Here is a 20,084-nt window from a genome sequence, read left to right as displayed (position 1 = left end):
GGTTAAGAGCTTTAAAAATGCAACATCATCCTTCTTTGCCTGATGATTAAGATACTCATCATTCAAGGCAAATGATTAAGATACTCATCATTTAAGGCAAATGATGCCTTTCAAGCTCACACGCTTGGAAAATTGCATTTACCATAACTTCAATTATGAGTCCTGTGAGGAGGCCTGGCAAATGTTAGCCTAGTTCTCCTGTGCTTTATGCTTCAGAAGATTTCTGAACAAGAGTTTAAAAACAGAACATCTAGATCTTCATATGACTAACAACGGCTTTTAAAAGAGCTGGGAATCATATGGCAGAAGCATCATTACACACACACTGTACACACTCATAGAATGCATGTTTTAAGCATCCCAATTGACTTTGATCAAACAGGTTTTATGGGTATGGGGAAGCAGAATAAAACCCCGCAAAACCTATGCACAGAGACCAAAGTGGGGTGAAATGTACACACTTATACACACACAACCATGGGCAATGCTGCCTCTTTCATACTACCTTCAAGTCTCTGAGATTACTATTGTCTAGCTTTTAGATATTCAAAGCTGGTTTGCAGAACTTTCCACCCCCATATGCAAGGTGTCCTGGACATCCTCTGGAATATGCTTTCATGGAAAAATGCATTGACCTTAATCCAGGGATAGTTCTATGCAACTTTAGAAGCCCAAGGCTGTGTGAAAAAGCAAAGCACATTGGCATTCCAAGACAGATAAAATTATGCATTTTCATTCACATCATGCGGTACAGATGGATAAATCATTTTGGTTGCTACACATATGGACCAATCTGCATTCATCCAGATGCAGTGGGTATGGACATGCATCCCACTATACTAGCCCTTCTTCTCCTTCTCCTTCTTCCTCCTTCCAAAATTTATATATCCTTTTTCAACAACAGTTCTCAAATTGGTTTACATTGAAAAATAAATAATGAATAAATAAGATAGTTCCCTATCCCCAAAGGGCTCACAATCTAAAAGGAAATATAAGGGAGACACCAGCAACAGCCATTGGAGAGGTGCTGCCCCCTTGCTAAATATAAGAGAATCACCACTTTAAAAGGTGCTTCTTTGCTGAGTTAGCAGGGAACCATCTGAGTTAGGAGGAGACCATCTAACAATGGGCGACAGGTAAACCTGATGCTATGATGTCAACAAATTAGCTTCACCTGAACACTGATGGTGGTGTAGAAAAGTCTTTCCTTTGTATCTTACAGGCAGAACTTGAAGGCATGTAGAAAATCTCAATTTATTTATTCTATACCGGGGGTGGGAACCCTTATTTGTGCAAATGGGCAAGGTGACTTGAAATGAAATATTGGGTGGCATGATGAGGAAACTTACTCAGAGTAGGAGCTATTGAAATTAAAATAATAAGTTAGGCATTGCCTTTGTTTGCTTAATTTCAATGGGATTATGCTGTGTATGACGCCAGCAACAAATATTTATATACCATTTTCAACAAAAGTTTCCAAGCAGTTTACAAAGAGGAAGGAAGGAAGGAAGGAAGGAAGGAAGGAAGGAAGGAAGGAAGGAAGGAAGGAAGGAAGGAAGGAAGGAAGGAAGGAAGCTGGATAAAGAGTAATTTTCCTTATGCCAGCCATTGCTCTGTATTCTGCTTTCCTCTTTGGAAGGCTTCTTGAGGTTGAATGATCTCCTCAGGCACCATTAAAATTCTTAGGAGGCTGCATTAAGGCAGGGATAAACTATCTTATCCCTGCAGTACTTGTTTTCAGATGTGTGTTTCTATTAGGATGTGGTCTTTATTTCATTGCTTCTTTAAATCACCCTACATTTCTTTTGCTTGGTGGATCCTAACTCATACTGTATTTTGATTCTAAGCATTGTCAGGATTAATCCCACTTAATTCCTTTCTGAGACCCTCCATCAGTATCAATATAAGATCAAATAACCAACTAATTAAAATTTATGCTCACCTTCTCTTGGAGTCATCCTTCATTTTCCCTGGAGAAGGTGGTGGGTTTTTTTAATGGTGTGGTGGATAATTTTATATATGCTCTTGCCAATGAGAGCAGTAATAAAGGCTTTATAGCCTTCCTTTCGATATAAATGGGAAAATGTCTTCATTCAAAAATCAAAGCCGTCTTTGTGATATGTCTGTGTTCTGGGCAAAGGTACATCACAGGCGATTCCACCCAAGGCTGGTACCCATAAGTGGGCCAAGCCAGGCTAGGTCCAAGGGCTCACACTCACCTGTGGGCCCATGCCCACTCATCTGGCCAATCCCTTTCCAGCGGCAGAGAGAGAATGGACCAGGTGATAAACTCACACTGCTGCTGCCTTTAACACTGGGCACCCCCCCGCCCCACTGACCATCTGCCAAATCCTTCTGCAGAAGTTCCTCCCCCTCCCACCCTTATTATCTCGTAAGCTGTGGGGGGCATGAGACTGGCAGGTGGGCCCAGCATGCAGGGGGGCAGTGCCCTGGTGCCTCCTTCTGCCATGAGGCCCAGTGCAACCTGGCATCAGCCTTGATTCTACCTCCCGAATGCCCTCAGCAAACATCAGTGTAAGGCAGGGCTGCTCAGCTTTGACCCTCCTGCAGATGTTGGCCTACAACTCCCATAATCCTTGACAACCGTGGCTGGGGATGCTGAGAGCTGAAGTCCAGAAACAGCTGGAGGGCAGCCCTGGTGTAAGGGCTTTAGTTTGGAACTCCCAGTCCTCTCAGCACAACTGTTCCCAGTCCCTCCAGAACTAGCCCTAAGTAGAGGCACGGAGGTGTGTGTGTGTGTGTGCGGGGGTGCTGCATATTCTTCCCCACCTAGGAACACAGGAAGTTGCCTTATACCATGTCAGACCCTGGACCCATCTAGTGGAGTATGGTCTACCCATCTGGTGGAGCCAGTTTACACTAGCAGGCAGCAAATCTCTAAGCTTTCAGGGAGGAGTCTCTCCTAGCCCGACCTGAAGATGCTGCCAGGGAGTGAACCTGGACTCTTCTGCATGCAAAGCCAATGATCTGCCACTGAGCTATGGCACCGTCCCTAGCGGGGGATAACCTACAGCCGACAACACTTCCCCTCCCCTTCCTTACCTCCACTCCCATTCCTTACCTCCATTTCTAGATGTTCTAGCCCCTCATGGTCTGGACGTACTCTCATCTGCTGCAAAACAACACGGGCATGGATGGCATTATATAAATTAATGGTGACAGGCATTATTGCCCATTACTGACATTAAGACTAACCCCCACCCCCAAATGGTATGAGGAGGACTCATGGAGTAGACTGCTAAACACAACACCAACCCGATCTTATTTCATCTTAGTTATGCTTGCTCAAATCATTCGTTTTCTGGCTCGCAGAAGCTCTCTAGAAAAGATTGAGTGTCTGCTTTGTAGACTTTCTGATGCCGTTTCTCTGTTTAGATTAATAAGCACACATCAGGGTAAATCCACCAACTCCTCCACATTTTTCTCCAAGATGGTTCCTTTTAGTGTGATCAGGTGTAACCACCATGTCAAAGGAATGCCACAAGATAACTAATGCTCATGTCTGATCTGGATCAGATCAAGAACTCAGCCTTTCTGGTTCTTCATTCTGGCCAAATGGCCCTGGAAAGCACCCCTGGAAAGCTCTGAAGCAGCACAAAGTGGGGATAGCCTTCTCCATCCCTGGCAGCATCTGGTACATCCAGGTAGACTGCCTATAAATAAGGAGCTTGCATTAACTGTCCTGACTAATAGCTATTTAGATGACCTCAATTCCATGTATCTCACATGTATCAACTGAACACAGGATCACAGACTTAGGCTTTTCTTTTGTGTTAGGATGTGAGATACATGGGATTGCGATCATCTATTAATAGCTATTAGTCAGGACGGTTATATGTTGTCATTTTTACTAATATCTGTCTGCTGGCCAACGGCCGTAATAAAATTGATGATGATGATGATTATACTAATATCTGCTTTCTAGTGAACACACAGAATGTCATTGACTTCAATAGGACAAAGTGTATCACATCCTAACACAAAAGTAAAACCTAAGTCTGTGTCCCATTGAAGTCAATGGCATTCTGTGTGTATCACTGGAAAGCAGATATTAGTAAAAATGACAACACATAACTTTCATGGCTAATAGCTATTAATAGAGGATCGCAATCCCATGTATCTCACATCCTAACACAAAAGTAAAACCTAAGTCTGTGATCCTGTGTTCAGTTGATACATGTGAGATACATGGAATTGAGATAATCTAAATAGCTATCAGTCATGATAGTTAGTGCAAGCTCCTTGTTGTTATTTCTCTGTGTAAAACACTCTGAGCCATTTTTGGAAGGGCGGTAAAGAAATTGTAGCCAAAAATTGGTGGGACCATAAAATTGAAAAAGTTGTAGAAAATGAAGATGCAAAAATATTATGGGACTTCCGACTACAAACAGACAAGCATCTGCCACACAATACACCAGATATAACTGTAGTCGAGAAGAAAGAAAAACAAGTTAAAATAATCAACATAGCAATACCAGGGGATAGCAGAATAGAAGAAAAAGAAATAGAAAAAAATCACCAAATACAAAGATCTACAAATTGAAATTGAAAGGCTGTGGCAGAAAAAGACCAAAGTAATCCCAGTGGTAATTGGCACCCTATGTGCAATTCCAAAACAACTTGAAGAGCACCTCAACACCATAGGGGCCACAGAAATCACCATCAGCCAATTACAAAAAGCAACTTTACTGGGAACAGCCTATATACTACAACGATATCTATAATAACCAACAGTATTGATAATAAAATTCAGCCATCCCTGGTCCTTGGGAAGCACTCAATGTCTGGATAAAACAAACCAGTCAATAACACCTGTCTGACTGTGTAAACAAGAAATAATAATAATAATATGTCCCTGTTTGATGCTCCTCACGTGACATGATACACATATGCTAAGACTGAACTTCTTCCTCCAGCATCCATAGACCTCATTACTAACCAAAGGAAGGCTCAGAAGGAAGGCATATGCAATCAATTGCACAAATCCAACTGGAAATGCTAAAAGGTGGAAATGCCAGATATTTACAAGATGTGGTGCTGTAAACTACGTTCCTCTGGTGCCTCTTCTTCTTCTCTTCGTACTGCGTCTGAACTGCTGAGTCATGACTGTCTTCCTCCATCCACTTCTGAAACATTTCAGGATGTCACCCACAGGACGTTTCTTCGGTTCACAATGTACTTGAAGTCTGTCTCCCAGGGAGAAGCAATCAATGCCTTCACAACAATGGGCTTTTTGAAGCTCCTGGAAGTGGCATTTAATGTCTGTTAAAAATTGGCAAGCTCTGCATTATGTTCCAGGAGAGGAAGACAAGCCACTATCATGGTGCCCACAAAGGAGCAGGTTTAATGCAGGCAAAAGGGCAGAGCAGATCTTGATTATGCTGTCTGCCTTCTGAATCATGTGCTGCCCAACATGGAGCATGTTGTGGAATAGGCTACAAGAGTTTATGAGCTGACTCTTAGATGAAGGTTCAGTCATGAGCTCAACTAACCAATCAGTACATATAGCATATATGTATGTCATGTTCATCTTATAGATTGTGTTTGATCTCTCAAGACATCCCTAATCCTAAAGGCATGTAAGCTTTCAGTCATGAGATTGTTCATGGAACCTCAATATCTGGGACTTGAAGAGTAGGGATGTGATAAAGAGATAAAGAGCCTCCGAACCTGTTCAAATAACCGCTGGTTCCGCCGGTTCGAAGGTGGGGGTGACTTTAAGGGCAGGGGAGGGTGCATTTACCCCTCCCTCTGCTTCCCTCCCACCAGCGCTCCATTGTAAACCAATCTGGTGGGGCGGCAGCATACCTCCCTACTGCCCTGTCCCCTTGTTGGACCGGAAGTATGCAGAAGTACCCAGACGTACTGTTGTGCAGTATGTCAGCCACTAGCAGAAATTAGTGTGATTGTGTGAACCCATGCCAAGGCAGTGTAGTGATTGTTACTCATGTGCAAGTTTGAGGACTACTTGTGTGTAAAGTTACATTAACTCTGAGTATGTATAAAAGCAGACCGCTTGTATGTATGCAAGCCAGCTGCCAACTGCCTTAGACCAAGTAAAGTGTGTTTGTTTTGTATCCTGCCTCCATCTCATTTATTTCTGTACATTTGTTGGGTGCAAATATGGTGTCAGAAGTGGTGTCTGATGTATACTACTACTACTATGAATATTTATATACCATTCTTCAACCAAAGTTCTCAAAGTGGGTGAGTCCGATTCCCTATAACAGGCAGGAATCTCAGACTCCTCTCCTTGTGATATCGGACACAAACCAACAGCAGCCATCTTGACATGCGTTCACACAATCACACTAATGTCAGTTACAAACTTTAAACCTAGATTTGAATGTGTGTGTTTGAACCCTGCCAAAGAAGAAGAAGAGATGCAGGGTCTCAGTGGGGAGATTGGTTTCCTTATCCTACTTCGCCATCTTCCTGGGTTTCAGCCACCACTATTAGATCCCCTGGGACACACTCTTCCTTGGCCAAAAGAGAAACAGTTCACCATCACCTCTCTTTCATATACAAGGCAAAACCTTTCCACTCCCATGCATTGATACTGCACCATAATCCTTCAAGATTGTTTAATGAGTTATGAAGGCCTGTTGATCCCAGCCATTGAAGACTCAGAACCACAGAAGCTGGGCAAGCATACCCTCCAACAGTTTACCAACTGAAACCAGAGATATGCGGGTGAGGCCGAGCAACCTGGGAGGAGTGGCATACAATTCTGGCTATGAGCATGCCACAAATAGGAAGCAGCTAATAAAATGCATGCAGAGCACATTATTCTAGACCAGAGATTCTCAGCGTTGTGTCCCCAGATGTTGTTGGACTTCAACTCCCATAATCCCCAGTCCCAGTGGGCCCAGCGTTGAGAATCCCGGTTCTAGACTACCAAAGCAGGTGAGCCAAGCCCAGACTCTCCAATATTTTGCAGGTGAAAACAGAGACACACTTGTAACAACCAACTCAGCCAAGACTCCCATCCATTCTCACATGTTGCTGAAGACTGGATACCATTATATGCTGTGCACTGCATAGCAGCCAGTTTAAAAGATCCTAAATTCTGAGATATGAAAATTAAGCTTGAAAATTTAAGATGTCGGATTTTTCTAAATTCCTGGTTTTGGGGGGCAGCATGGTGCAGTGGTTAGAGTGCCGGACTAGGACCGTGGAGACCCGAGTTCAAATCCCCATTCAGCCTTGATACTAGCTGGGTGACTCTGGGCCAGTCACTTCTCTCTCAGCCTAACCTACTTCACAGGGTTGTTGTGAAAGAGAAACTCAAGTATGTAGCACACCACTCTGGGCTCCTTGGAGGAAGAGCGGGATATAAAATAAAAAAATAAAAAAAAATGTCTAATTCATATGACATTTTATTTATTTGTTTATTTATATTTTATTTATTTATTTGATTGATTGATTGATTGATTGATTGATTTCTATACTGCCCTTCCAGAAATGGTTCAGGGCAGCTTACATTAAAACAACAACAACAAAACAATTAAAATCAATTCACAGTTAAAAACAGACTATAAAACACCATAAAACAATCAGCAGTTAAAAATTCAAAACAGTTTAAAACCCTGGAAAACCAGGTTACAACAAATTAAAAACAATCTCAACAATTTAAAAACACTGGAAGGCCAGGCCAAACAGATAGGTCTTGAGGATCTTGTCCCATCTCAAATGGGCCTAATGATGGAATGTAGACAACTGAAAATAATTTCACGTCAACAAGTGACCATGGAAGTGGAACGCAGGAGAACACCCACAAGAAGGCATTTACATTACTGTTCTCACAAGCAGCCAAGACCCAGCTAAGGCAGGCAAGCCCAGGCTTGGGGGCCCAAGAGAACCACTGAGATCCTGCAAATCCCGGCAGCACCACGGTGGCAAATCTGCCAAAGAAGCCCGCCAGTTAGCCAAGGCTAAGGGTACACTATGAGCATGCTCTTAACTCAGACTAACTGCTTGTGTGTGAGTGCCAGCTGTTCCCAGCCAGTGATTCCCAGGCTCCTGGCCACCGCTGGGGGATGCCCACAATGCACCGTGCACTTGTGTGATGCATTGTGGGGTTTCCAGGGGCCGGGATGATGAATCCTTCCTGACCCCTGCACCTCTGCACTGCCCGTGGCAGCCATGGACCATCTGGGTGCACAATTTGTGTGCCCAGCAACTCTCCAGAGGGATCGTCTGCGGGAAAGGCGAGATTCTGGTGCCTTTGCCACCGCCCGCTCTCAACATCTCTCACTTAATCGTGAGAATGGGTTCCATTTCTTGTTAGTTCTCCTGCTTGTCATGGGACAACTCTCTCTGACTCAGGAGAGGAGAGCTGGTCTTGTGGTAGCAAGCATGACTTGTCCCCTTAGCTAAGCAGGGTCTGCCCTGGTTGCATCTGAATGGGAGACTTGATGTGTGAGCACTGCAAGATCTTCCCCTCAGGGGATGAAGCCGCTTTGGGAAGAGCAGAAGGTTTCAAGTTCCCTCTCTGGCTTCTTCAAGATAGGGCTGAGAGAGATTCCTGCCTGCAACTTTGGAGAAGCCGCTGCCAGTCTGTGAAGACAATACTGAGCTAGATAGACCAATGGTCTGACTCAGTATATGGCAGTTTCCTATGTTCCTATGACAGCTCCCACCTTAGCTGGCAATAGCTGTAAAATGTGTAATCTCCCGAGAGATCAGGATGAGAGGCTGTTGATTCCTAACAACTATCCCAGGATCAAAGATGTGGCTGCCCTCCAAAATCTATGATGTTTCACATCAAAGTTTACACTGAAAATCACCTTGTTCTCATTCATCTTCCTTTAGTCTTGAGTTTCTGACGATAAATAACATATTGGTATATTCATTCATCAATCAGAAGAGCCTTGGGCCACATGACTTAGCATGGCAGGTTTCTGGAAAGTGTGACTCTTTTATTTATTTTTTAAGTGCCAAAGTGAATCCCTTTTTGTACAAACCATATCTGCATCCTATCCTTCCTCCAAGGCGTTCGGAGTGGCATGAATAGATGTGGCTTACCACTTTTTGTCCTTAAAACTGCCCTGAGCCACCAAGAGACTTACATATGGGTTTATTTTGAACCACCCAGGGACTTACTTATGGAGTGGTATAAAGATGTGTTAAATATATTAATAAAAATAAAACAACCTGTGAGGCAGGTGGGGCTAGATTGTCCTAAGGTCCATCAGTGAACTTTATGGCTGAATGGAGCCACACTAACCACTGCATCACACTCTGTTTGGTACTGTTATATGTTCAAGAAATGTATGAAGCTGCCTTCTACTGAGTCAGACCATTGGTCCATCTAGCTCAGTATTGCCTACACTGACTGACAGCATCTCTCTAGGGCATCTTTAGACAGGTATTTCCCAGCCCTAAGTGCTGATGCCAAAGATTGGACCCGAGTCCTTCTGCATGTAAAGCATGTGCTCTACATTCTGGAATATAAACCTGTAACTCCTCTTTTTGATGGGCATCATAGCCATTTTATTCTAACAAGCCAGAGCAGTAGCATTACCAAAGACCACTGGTTAGAAAATAAGCCTGAAAGCAAATATTAGCACCAAGACTTTTAAACAAAACAAAACAAAACAAAAACAACCTCTCTTTTTATCAGCATTAACAAAGCAAATTCAATAAAGCAGTCAAGTCATGAGAGTAATTGTGACATTCAGCATATATCACAGGTGACAATGCAGATGCAATTCCTAAGCAAGATATGCTTCATCCTCAAAGCTGAGCAAGGCAGTTTCACGCACTTAGCATTAGGCATGGATTTATTGATAACTAAAATATTGAAATGGACCCAAGTCCAAATGGACAAGCACAAAGGGCTTTTACCATATCTATATGTGCAATGAACAGGGAGAGGAGAACTGGTCTTGTGGTAGGAAGCATGACTTGTCCCCTTAGCTAAGCAGGGTCTGCCCTGGTTGCATATGAATGGGAGACTTGATGTGTGAGCACTGCAAAATATTCCACTCTGAAGCCGCTCTGGGAAGCCGCTCTGAAGAGCAGAAAGTTCCAAGTTCCCTGCCTGGCAGCATCTCCAAGATAGGGCTGGGAGAGATTCTTGCCTGCAACCTTGGAGAAGCCGCTGCCAGTCTGTGTGGACAATACTGAGCTAGATGGACCTATGGTCTGACTCAGTATATGGCAGCTTCCTATGTTCCCATGAACAGAAACCATTGCTCCAAAAAGGCATCAGAGAATCTCTTTGACCTTAATTTGACTCTAAATCCTGTCCATTACGACAGGATCCCATAACTGATCTGATTTCCCATAACTGATCTGATTTTTGGAGGTTTCTTCACCTATATTCGGTACAGGAAAACTTTGCTATTCATGGGAGTTCCATTCCCAGCTAGTGCCACAGATATGAAAACCATGAATACTGAGTAATTGGGGCAATAACATCGCAGGGGCTAGGTTCCTGGAGGCCCCCAAATCTCAGAGAAAACGGGCAAAACCAGGGGGGGCCTGCTAAATAAAGTGCCCTACTGTAGACCACGAGCCTCCAGCACTCCAGCAATGCCCCCATAAAGTGCCAAACTCAATTTTGGGGGGGAGGTTTTGCTATTTTCAGAGCTTTTTTTTTTTTTTTAAACAAAATGAGCCAAGAAATGGCTCCTAGACACAAAATGGCAGGTGAAAATGACCTCAGAGGTCATTTCTACCCATCCCTGACCCACAGATAAATGGATCTTAACCCTTTGAGTGCCGTTTTTTATCATGTATGCTGAGGTTGGGTGCCAATTACCCAACTGCAGATATGCAAAATTGCTGGTGTTGGGTCCTGGAATGCCAAGGTTTGCCTGTAGCCACTGTGAAGAGAAAAACTACCAACTTCTTTCTGGGTGTTCTAAGAAAAGCATGAGTGTGTTATCGTGTCACAGTGTCTATTGAAGGGTCTGGTGCAGCGTATCACTTTAACGGCCAATATTGAGGCCATCTCAAAAGATCTAAGGATGAGAAAGGCCATGTGAGAAAATGGAGGAACAGCTTCAGTGTGAGTGGTAGGATCTATATGATCTCTTCAGGGGCTTGAACAGTCTTAGGCCCAGCTGGACTAGCAAGTAGAGACAATTTGCAGATAAGTTGTCTTTTTCACAAATCTAAATATTATGCACTGGGATTTTTCAGTATAGTCATACTGAAAATAGTAATAACTCAACTATTTATGTAAGCAATGCACAGTTGAGTTATTAAGAGCAGTCTAGAATGTGCTGCTGGTCCTACATAAACAATAAAGATTGCCACATTGTCTTACCTTTTGGTCTCCAAATAAGGAAGCTGCTTGAAAAACGTTTTGAATAAAAATGCAGAGTACTATGTACACACAACAAGAGGAGAGTGGTCTGCACATCTAGGTTTCTTTAATGTTTCTGCCACTGCCACTTGTACTGCTGAAGAGACAAGCTACTTTTCTTCTTTGCTTAAAATTTAAACAGAAACATGGCTTGCCTCTTCAGCATGTTGTGAAAACTTCCAGGCAGCAACTTCTGCCTCTTCAGCTTGTTCCTCCTTTGCTGGGGTCACAAGAAGCATCTGAAAGTGTACCAGAGACCACTTATAGAATCTGGATGGCCTAGTTCTCATTAAGAAGGTAAACACATGTTTGGGATGTTTCAATGAGACCTGAGACCTTCTGCATGCTAAGCAGCTGCTTTACGACTGAGATACATCCCCATCCCCAAATAAGATTCCTTTCCTACTCTTAAAATATTTATTTTATTTTATTTTATTTTATTTTATTTTATTTTATTTTACATATCTTTATACTGCCCAAAACCTATGTCTCTGGGCAGTTTACAACAAGATTAAAAAGAAAAACATTAATTAAAAACAAAAACAAAAAATTTAAAAGCAAGAAATTTAAAACACAATTTAAAATTTTAAAACAATATTCTAAAAACAACATTAAAACAATCAAAACAATATCAGTTAAAAGCCGGGTGAACAGATGCATCTTTAAAGACTTTTTAAAAGCTGTCAGAGATGGGGAGGCTCTTATTTCACTAGGAAGTGCATTCCAAAGTCTTGGGGCAGCAACGGAAAAGGCCTGTCCCCGAGTAGCCACCAGACGAGCTGGTGGCAAATGCAGACGGACCTCTCCTGATGATCTCAGTGGGCGGTGGGGTTCATAACAAAGAAGACGTTCTCTTAAATATCCAGGGCCTAAGCTGTTTAGGGCTTTACGGGTTATGACCAACACCTTGTATTTTGCCCAGAAACATATCGGCAGCCAGTGTAACTCCTTCAATACGGGAGTAATATGGTCTCTCCTAGATGACCCAGAGACCAGCCTGGCTGCTGCATTCTGGACCAACTGTAGTTTCCGGACTACATATAAGGGCAGCCTCACATAGAGCGCATTACAGTAATCCATTCTGGAGGTTACCAGCAGATGAAGCTGATAGGAGGCACCTCTGGCAACTGCCTCAACCTGGGACACCAGGGAGAGACTTGGATCCAGAAGCACCCCCAGACTGTGTACCCCCATCGGCATACTGATAACACCCTACACCTAATCTCCCGATGATCTCTCCCAGAGGTTTCATGTAGATGAACATCGGAGACAATACGGAGCCCTGAGGGACACCATACAGAAGTTCAGATTTTGAAGAACAACAATCTCCAAGGGACACCATTTGGAACCTGCCCGAGAGGTAGGAGCGGAACCACTGCAGAGCAGTGCCTCCCACCCCCAACCCCCTCAGACGCTCCAGAAGGATACTATGGCTGATAGTATCGAAAGCCGCCGAGAGGTCCAAAAGGACCAACAGAGTCACACTTCCTCTGTCCAATCCCAATTGGAGATCATCCATCAGGCCAACCAAGGCAGTCTCCACCCCATAGCTAGCACGGAAGCCAGTTTGAAATGGGTCTAGATAATCAGTTTCCTTCAAGACTGTCTGGAGCTGGGAGACCACCACCCGCTCAATTACCTTGCCCAGCCACGGAAGATTGGAGACAGGCCTGTAGTTACTCAGCTTTGAGGTATCCAAGGTAGGCATCTTTAGAAGTGGTCTAATAATTGCCTCCTTAAGACTAGGAGGCATCCTACCTTCCCTCAGTGACAGCTTTTCTATCTTGACAGCTTTTTTAAAAGTGTGAATTAAATTTATCTCCATTTAAGTGCTCTAACCACTTATTTTTGGGTTTCATTATGATTAAGTGCAGTTTTAAAAAAACAATTACCTGAAATTGAATGTGTCCTAAGAAAGGTTGAGATTTTTTCTGGCTTGACAGTTATTTCAGTTGAATAATCTTTGACAAGGAGCACAGATTTTGACAACACATTAAACAACTTTTCATCTCAACAAGACAGGAAACTGTTTTCTTAAAAATAAATTTAGCACTTTAAACAGGTGGGAACAATTGACAAAAGTTAAATGAGCTGAGAAAATGTTTGCTTCAGTGTGTTATGCTGTCCTATCACAGTTGACAACTAAAAAATAAATGATAAATATCTTTCTTAGTATACTTTACTATTGCCAATTAAATTAGCATTCCAGTTCTTTTTTAAAAAGGGGGAATCGTCATCATATTTGTTTGATGTTATTGCATGTAAGTTAGGGTTGGGTGTACCTTTCCACTCTTGATTTTTGTAACTAATCTGAGCTATACATTTAGTGGATCTCCATAGGATATCTGACATTTTATCAATTTCTTTTTCAAATTTTTAATTAGCATGTCCTCAAGACCAGCAGCCTTAAATTTTATTTTTCCCTCCCAAAATTAGGACTTCCATTTAATCCCAATTTCCAGCGGGGGGCCCATTTAAATTTTGTTATCCTATATGTCAGGCTCTCTGCTTGGCTTTCTTCACTCCCTCTCCCTGACTCTCTCCCTCAGTTCCTTGCACCCACCTTTTCCCTTTCCTTTCTTTCCCTTCTTAAAAACCTTTTTAAAAGACATGCAAATGATGGTTTTTCTGGGGGCAACACACTTTAGGTCAACTCATGATTCCAGCTGTAGGTCAGGACCCACCAGTTAAAAACCAATGCTCCAGGCCTTGCTGCACTCTCAATGACATAACAAAGAGTGAACGGGGGCCTCTAGGCTTGCCTGCAGCAGATGCTGTTTCAGATCCACTCTTGTGCTCTTATGTGTCCACTGATTTCAATGGGATTTGGGCAGGAAAGCTTCTCAGAGGTCTGTGTCAACATGAATACAGCAATAGTGCATCAACTCACTTTATTCCATAGTTGGAAACAGCACTTTAAAAAAAAATACTTTGTTTCACACAGCCTTCTCTTATATTCTGGTGGAACTTTGGCTGAAAATAGGCAAATGTTTTAAAGTGATTTGAAACTTGAGGCCATCATTCTCTCTCCCCACCACCACCAATCTCACACACACACACACACACACACACACACACACACACACACACACACACACACACACACCTTTCAATTCATCAACAATGGCCCTCTTCCATGTTCCCTAACACCTGCTGTAAAGGGACATCCTGGTGGAAATATATGGCTATCCAGGCTAGATATCCACCAGCTATCTAGGCTAGATATCTAGGATACAGCTATTCAGGCTACTTCGGCACAGGCCTTCTCCATTGCTGCCCCTGGACTTGGGCATGCACTCCCTGTTGAAATAAGAGCCTCCCCATCTCTGGCAACTTTTAAAAAGGCACATTTATTCACCTAGGCTTTTAATCGGATACATGGTTTTGAATTTTTAATGTTGGTTTTAAATTATTTCAATGTTAATGATTTTAATGTTTATATGATTTCAATTGTTTTATTTATTTATTTATTTATTTATTTATTATTATTTATTGTTTACACAGTCAGACAGGTGTTATTGACTGGTTTGTTTTATCCAGACATCGAGTCCTTCCCAAGGACCTGGGATGGCTGAATTTTATTATCAATACTGTTGTTATTATTATAGATATCATTGTAGAATATAGGCTGTTCCCACTAAAGTTGCTTTTTGTAATTGGCTGATGGTGATTTCTGTGACCCGTATGGTGTTGAGGTGCTCTTCAAGTTGTTTTGGAATTGCACCTAGGGCACCTTACCACTGGGATTATTTTGGTCTTTTTCTGCCACAGCCTTTCAATTTCAATTTGTAGTTCTTTGTATTTGGTGATTTTTTCTATTTCTTTTTCTTCTATTCTGCTATCCCCTGGTATTGCTATGTTGATTATTTTAACTTGTTTTTCTTTATTCTCGACTAGAGATTTATCTGGTATATTGTGTGGCAGATGTTTGTCTGTTTGTAGTCGGAAGTCCCATAATATTTTTGCATCTTCATTTTCTACAACTTTTTCAATTTTGTGGTCCCACCAATTTTTGGCTACAAGTACCTTGTATTTTTTTTGCAGACGTTCCAGTGTATCATCCCTGCTACCTTGTCATGCCTTTGTTTGTATTCAGATCTTTTTGCAACAGCTGATTAGGTGGTCCACTGTTTCATCTGCTTCTTTACAAAGGCGGCACTTGCTCTTTGTTGTTGATTTTTCGACTTTTGCTCTTATTGCATTTGTTCTTAGTGCCTGTTCTTGTGCAGCCAGTATTAAACCCTCTGTTTCTTTCTTCAAGTTGCCATTCTTAAGCCTTTGCCAGGTCTTGGTGATGTCTGATTTTCCACTTATATTGTGCAAATATTGACCATGCAGTGACTTATTTTTCCATTTTTCTGCTTGGTTCTTGACTTGTTCTTTCTTGTAGGCCTGCTTTGTTTCATTGGTGTTGAATAGTTTCTCGTTATTGACCATTTGAAGTGCATCTTCTTCACTGTCCTTTATATATTCTGCAAGGCCTCTTTTCTCCTCCTCTGCTGTTTGATGGAATTGCAGCATTCCTCTTCCACCTGAGCTGCAAGGAAGGTATAGCCTATCGACATCACTGCAGGGGTGCAGAGCATGATTGATGGTCATTATTTTCCTGGTCTTACAATATAGCGTCTCTAGCTCTGCCTGGATCCAGTCTATTATTCCTGCACTGTATCTGATAATAGGTATAGCTCAGGTGTTTATGGCTTGTATGTTGTTGTTGTTGTTGTTGTTACTTATTTGCTTTCTAACTACAGGCCTGTCCCCAACCTTCCGTGGCTGGGCAAGGTAATTGAGCGGGTGGTTGTCTCCCAGCTCCAGACAGTCTTGGAGGAAACTGATTATCTAGACCCATTTCAAACTGGCTTCCGGGCTAGCTATGGGGTGGAGACTGCCTTGGTTGGCCTGATGGATGATCTCCAACAGGGAATTGACAGAGGAAGTGTGACTCTGTTGGTCCTTTTGGACCTCTCGGCGGCTTTCGATACTATCAACCATAGTATCCTTCTGGAGCATCTGAGGGGTTGGGGGTGAGAGGTACTGCTCTGCAGTGGTTCCACTCCTTCCTCTCGGGCAGATGGTGTCCCTTGGAGAGTGTTGTTCCTCAAAATCTGAACTTTTGTATGGTGTCCCTCAGGGCTCCATATTGTCTCCGATGTTGTTTAACATCTACATGAAACCGCTGGGAGAGATCATCGGGAGATTTGGTGCAGGGTGTTATCAGTATGCTGATGGGGTAGCCAGTCTGGGGGTGCTTCTGGATCCAAGTCTCTCCCTGGTGTCCCAGGTTGAGGCAGTTGCCAGAGGTGCCTCCTATCTGCTACATCTGCTGCTAACCTCCAGACTGGATTAATGTAATGCGCTCTATGTGAGGCTGCCATTGTACGTAGTCCAGAAACTACAGTTGGTCCAGAATGGAGCAGCCATGCTGGTCTCTGGGTCATCTAGGAGAGACCATATTACTCCCGTATTGAAGGAGTTACACTGGCTGCCGATATGTTTCTGGGCAAAATACAAGGTGTTGGTCATAACCTATAAAGCCCTAAACAGCTTGGGTCCTGGGTATTCTAGAGAACGTCTTCTTCATTATGAACCCCACCGCCCACTGAGATCATCAGGAGAGGTCCGTCTGCATTTGCCACCAGCTCATCTGGTGGCTACTCAGGGACAGGCCTTCTCCATTGCTGCCCCGAGGCTTGGAATTTGCTCCCTAGTGAAATAAGAGCCTCCCCATATCCTTTAAAAAGTCTTTAAAGACACATCTGTTCACCCATGCTTTTAATTGATACTGTTTTGATTGTTTTTAATGTTGTTTTAGAGCATTGTTTTTAAAAAAATATTAATTGTTGTGTTTTAAATTTCTTGTTTTGTTTTTAACCATGTTTTAATGTTGTTTTTATCTGTTGTAAACTGCCCAGAGACATCAGTTTTGGGTGGTATAAAAATATGTTAAACAAACAAACAAACAAACAAACAAACATACCACCCTTCAAAAAATGGCTCAGGGCAGTTTACACAGAGAAATAACAAATAAATAAGATGGATCCCTGTCCCCAAAGGGCTCGCAATCTAAAAAGAAACATAAGAGAGACACCAGCAGCAGTCACTGGAGGTACTGTGCTGGGGGTGGATAGGGCCATTTATTCCCCCCCACACTAAATATAGAGAATCACTACGTTAAACGGTGCCTCTTTGCCAAGTTAGCAGGGGTTATGCCAAGTTAGCAGGGATTAACTGCTAACTAGTTAACTGCTAGTTTTGATTTTAATTGTTTTTATTTTGATGTAAACTGCTCTGAGCCATTTTTGGAAGAGTGGTATATAAACCAAATAAATAAATAAATATCCTGGAAGTCATGGGTTGTCAGAATTCAAGTGCCCCTCAGAGTAGACTCACTCTCCCTTTTCCCACATCAGAATGAAAATTCAACATTCAATTTTTCTTGCTGCTCTCAAGTGCAATGCTTTTGAATGGGATAATCAGCTTCAAGGTATTCACTCTATTTTTTGTTTCTTCACCCCAGCAAAACAAATATCTGACCTGCCATTTCTAAAGAAATGCAAGTTTTATTTCTGTGGGTGCTCCTAGCTGGGTACACCTCATTAAGCCGAGATGCCAAGAACAGAACCCAGAAAATTCTCAAGGAGACTTGTGAGCAGGAGGATTTTGAATGGCAACAATCTCCATTGCCAACTATCCAAGTCTCAAAGGAAAATCATTCTGAAGTTAGCTAGCATGCATTTGAGAATATCACTTAGAAATACTTTTATGTCTGACTCACACTCGCTGGAGCTCTACCTTGACATTGTCATGTGCTGATACATCATTGAAGTTTAAAGGAATTCCTTTCGAAACCAAATGTTTGGCTGGTGATGAAAGGCAATCAAAGAGCTTGTTCGAAGTTACATTTGATAATTACACAGATAACCCCCCCCCCTTGTACGCAAGTTATGTCAATAAAGTATTGCTATTAATGGAGTGAAAGACTGTTGACGGGACTTAAGCACCTAAGTCGAAGGTATGTGTTTGAGAATTCTCCCCCTTCATAACTCAATGATGCTTCTGGATACAAGCGCGTGTAGTTTCCACTGATGATATTTGGACTCTGTCCCCACCAGGGCCCTAGAATGGGATTTTCCTTCTTCAAGTTCCTCTGGCAACATTTTTGAGCTCTTCATAATTTCAGCTTCTAAAAATCCAGCCTCTCACCATATTTTAGACACTACAAATGCCCAGGAAGCTGCCATACTGAGTCAGGCCATTGGCCCATCTAGCTCAGTACTGTCTACATTGACTGGTAGCTACTCTCCAGGGATCTTTCTCCACCCTGCCTGAAGATATCAAGAATTGAACTGGGGACCATCTGTGTGCAAAGCATATATTCGACTGCCAGGCTATGTCCCCTCCCTGTCTTTACCCTTGTAAGAGGAGAAAATGGAATCTTTACTAAATAAGATTTGAGATATGTTTTGCTGATGGCCACAGAATCATGAAAACTCTCTGACCCTGATCCAACTATAGGCATACTCAACAGGTTTCATTCAACAGCCATTGGATCTGTATGGGATGGCATCTCCATGCTCATCAAAAGATGCATCCCTCAAGTTCACTGTCATCCAGATGAGAATCATAGTGTAGACACAGATACTCGTCTAGAGGCACATCTTCACCTGCCCCAGCTTCACAGGTGGAAGCTTTGACTTGCTGAATCAGGGCCACTGAAATGTAACAAACTCAGTAGGGTAAACATAATCAGTGTATGTATGGGAGTCTCATGAAAGACTCTTTGAGCTGTCTAAAGGAAGAGAGGAGTGGCACAACAAACAAACAAACAACCTAGGTTGAAGAACTGTGGCTTGAATTGTTATTAAACATTATCATTTATATGATGCTTGAATTGGTATTAAATGTTCAGGCCACTTTTCTACAATAATTCTACAAGAATGATAATTTATTAATAACTAGTCGAATTTAAGACTGACAAGAGAAAGTACTTTTTCACACAGCGTATAATTAATCTATGGAATTCTTTGCCATGGCCACTAGCTTGGATGGCTTTAAAAGAGGCTTAGACAAATTCATGGAGGACAGGTCTATCAATATAGTCTGGTGGCTGTGAGCCACCTCCAGCCTCAAAGGCATGATGCCTCTCAATACCAGTTGCATGGGATCAAGAGCAGTAGAGTGGGCATGCACATACCTCTTGCCTGTGGGCTCCCCGGAGGCATCTGATGGGCCACAGTGTGAAAAAGGATGCTGCACTAGATAGGCCTTGGGCCTGATCCAGCAGGGCTGTTCTTATGTATTGCAATCAAAATGGCTCACATGGACAGAACCCAATGAACAAGAGCAAGAATGGGAACAAGAACGGGAGTGTGTCCACTGTCGATATTCCCTACTTCCCCAAGTGCAGTCCCAGACCTAGCCTAACAAATTTGTTTTCCTTGGGAAAAGAAAGAATAATAGAAGTTTGCTGCACCTTTTGTGGTGAGCTATTTCCAGATTTACAGGTTACGAAGATGGGAAGCAACAAGCCAGCTGAAAAGGCAGTACTTGCTCCAAAGCAACATCAGCCCAACTCCCCAAGCTTCTTTTCCAAGAACCTGTCAGAAACAAGGGGCTGGGGTCGGGGCCAGATGCAGGGCAGTCCTTAGAGATCCCTGGTGGCATGCAGTTTATTTACACAGATGAAAGAAAGAAAGGGCATCCCGAGAATGCTTTGGTTTTCACCATGTCCTTACACTTCTTCTGA

The sequence above is a fragment of the Hemicordylus capensis genome, chromosome 6, assembly GCF_027244095.1.
Source record: "Hemicordylus capensis ecotype Gifberg chromosome 6, rHemCap1.1.pri, whole genome shotgun sequence".
Taxonomy (NCBI): domain Eukaryota; kingdom Metazoa; phylum Chordata; class Lepidosauria; order Squamata; family Cordylidae; genus Hemicordylus; species Hemicordylus capensis.
The sequence above is the reverse complement of the archived record's forward strand: the minus strand, read 5'-3'. Positions refer to the sequence as shown.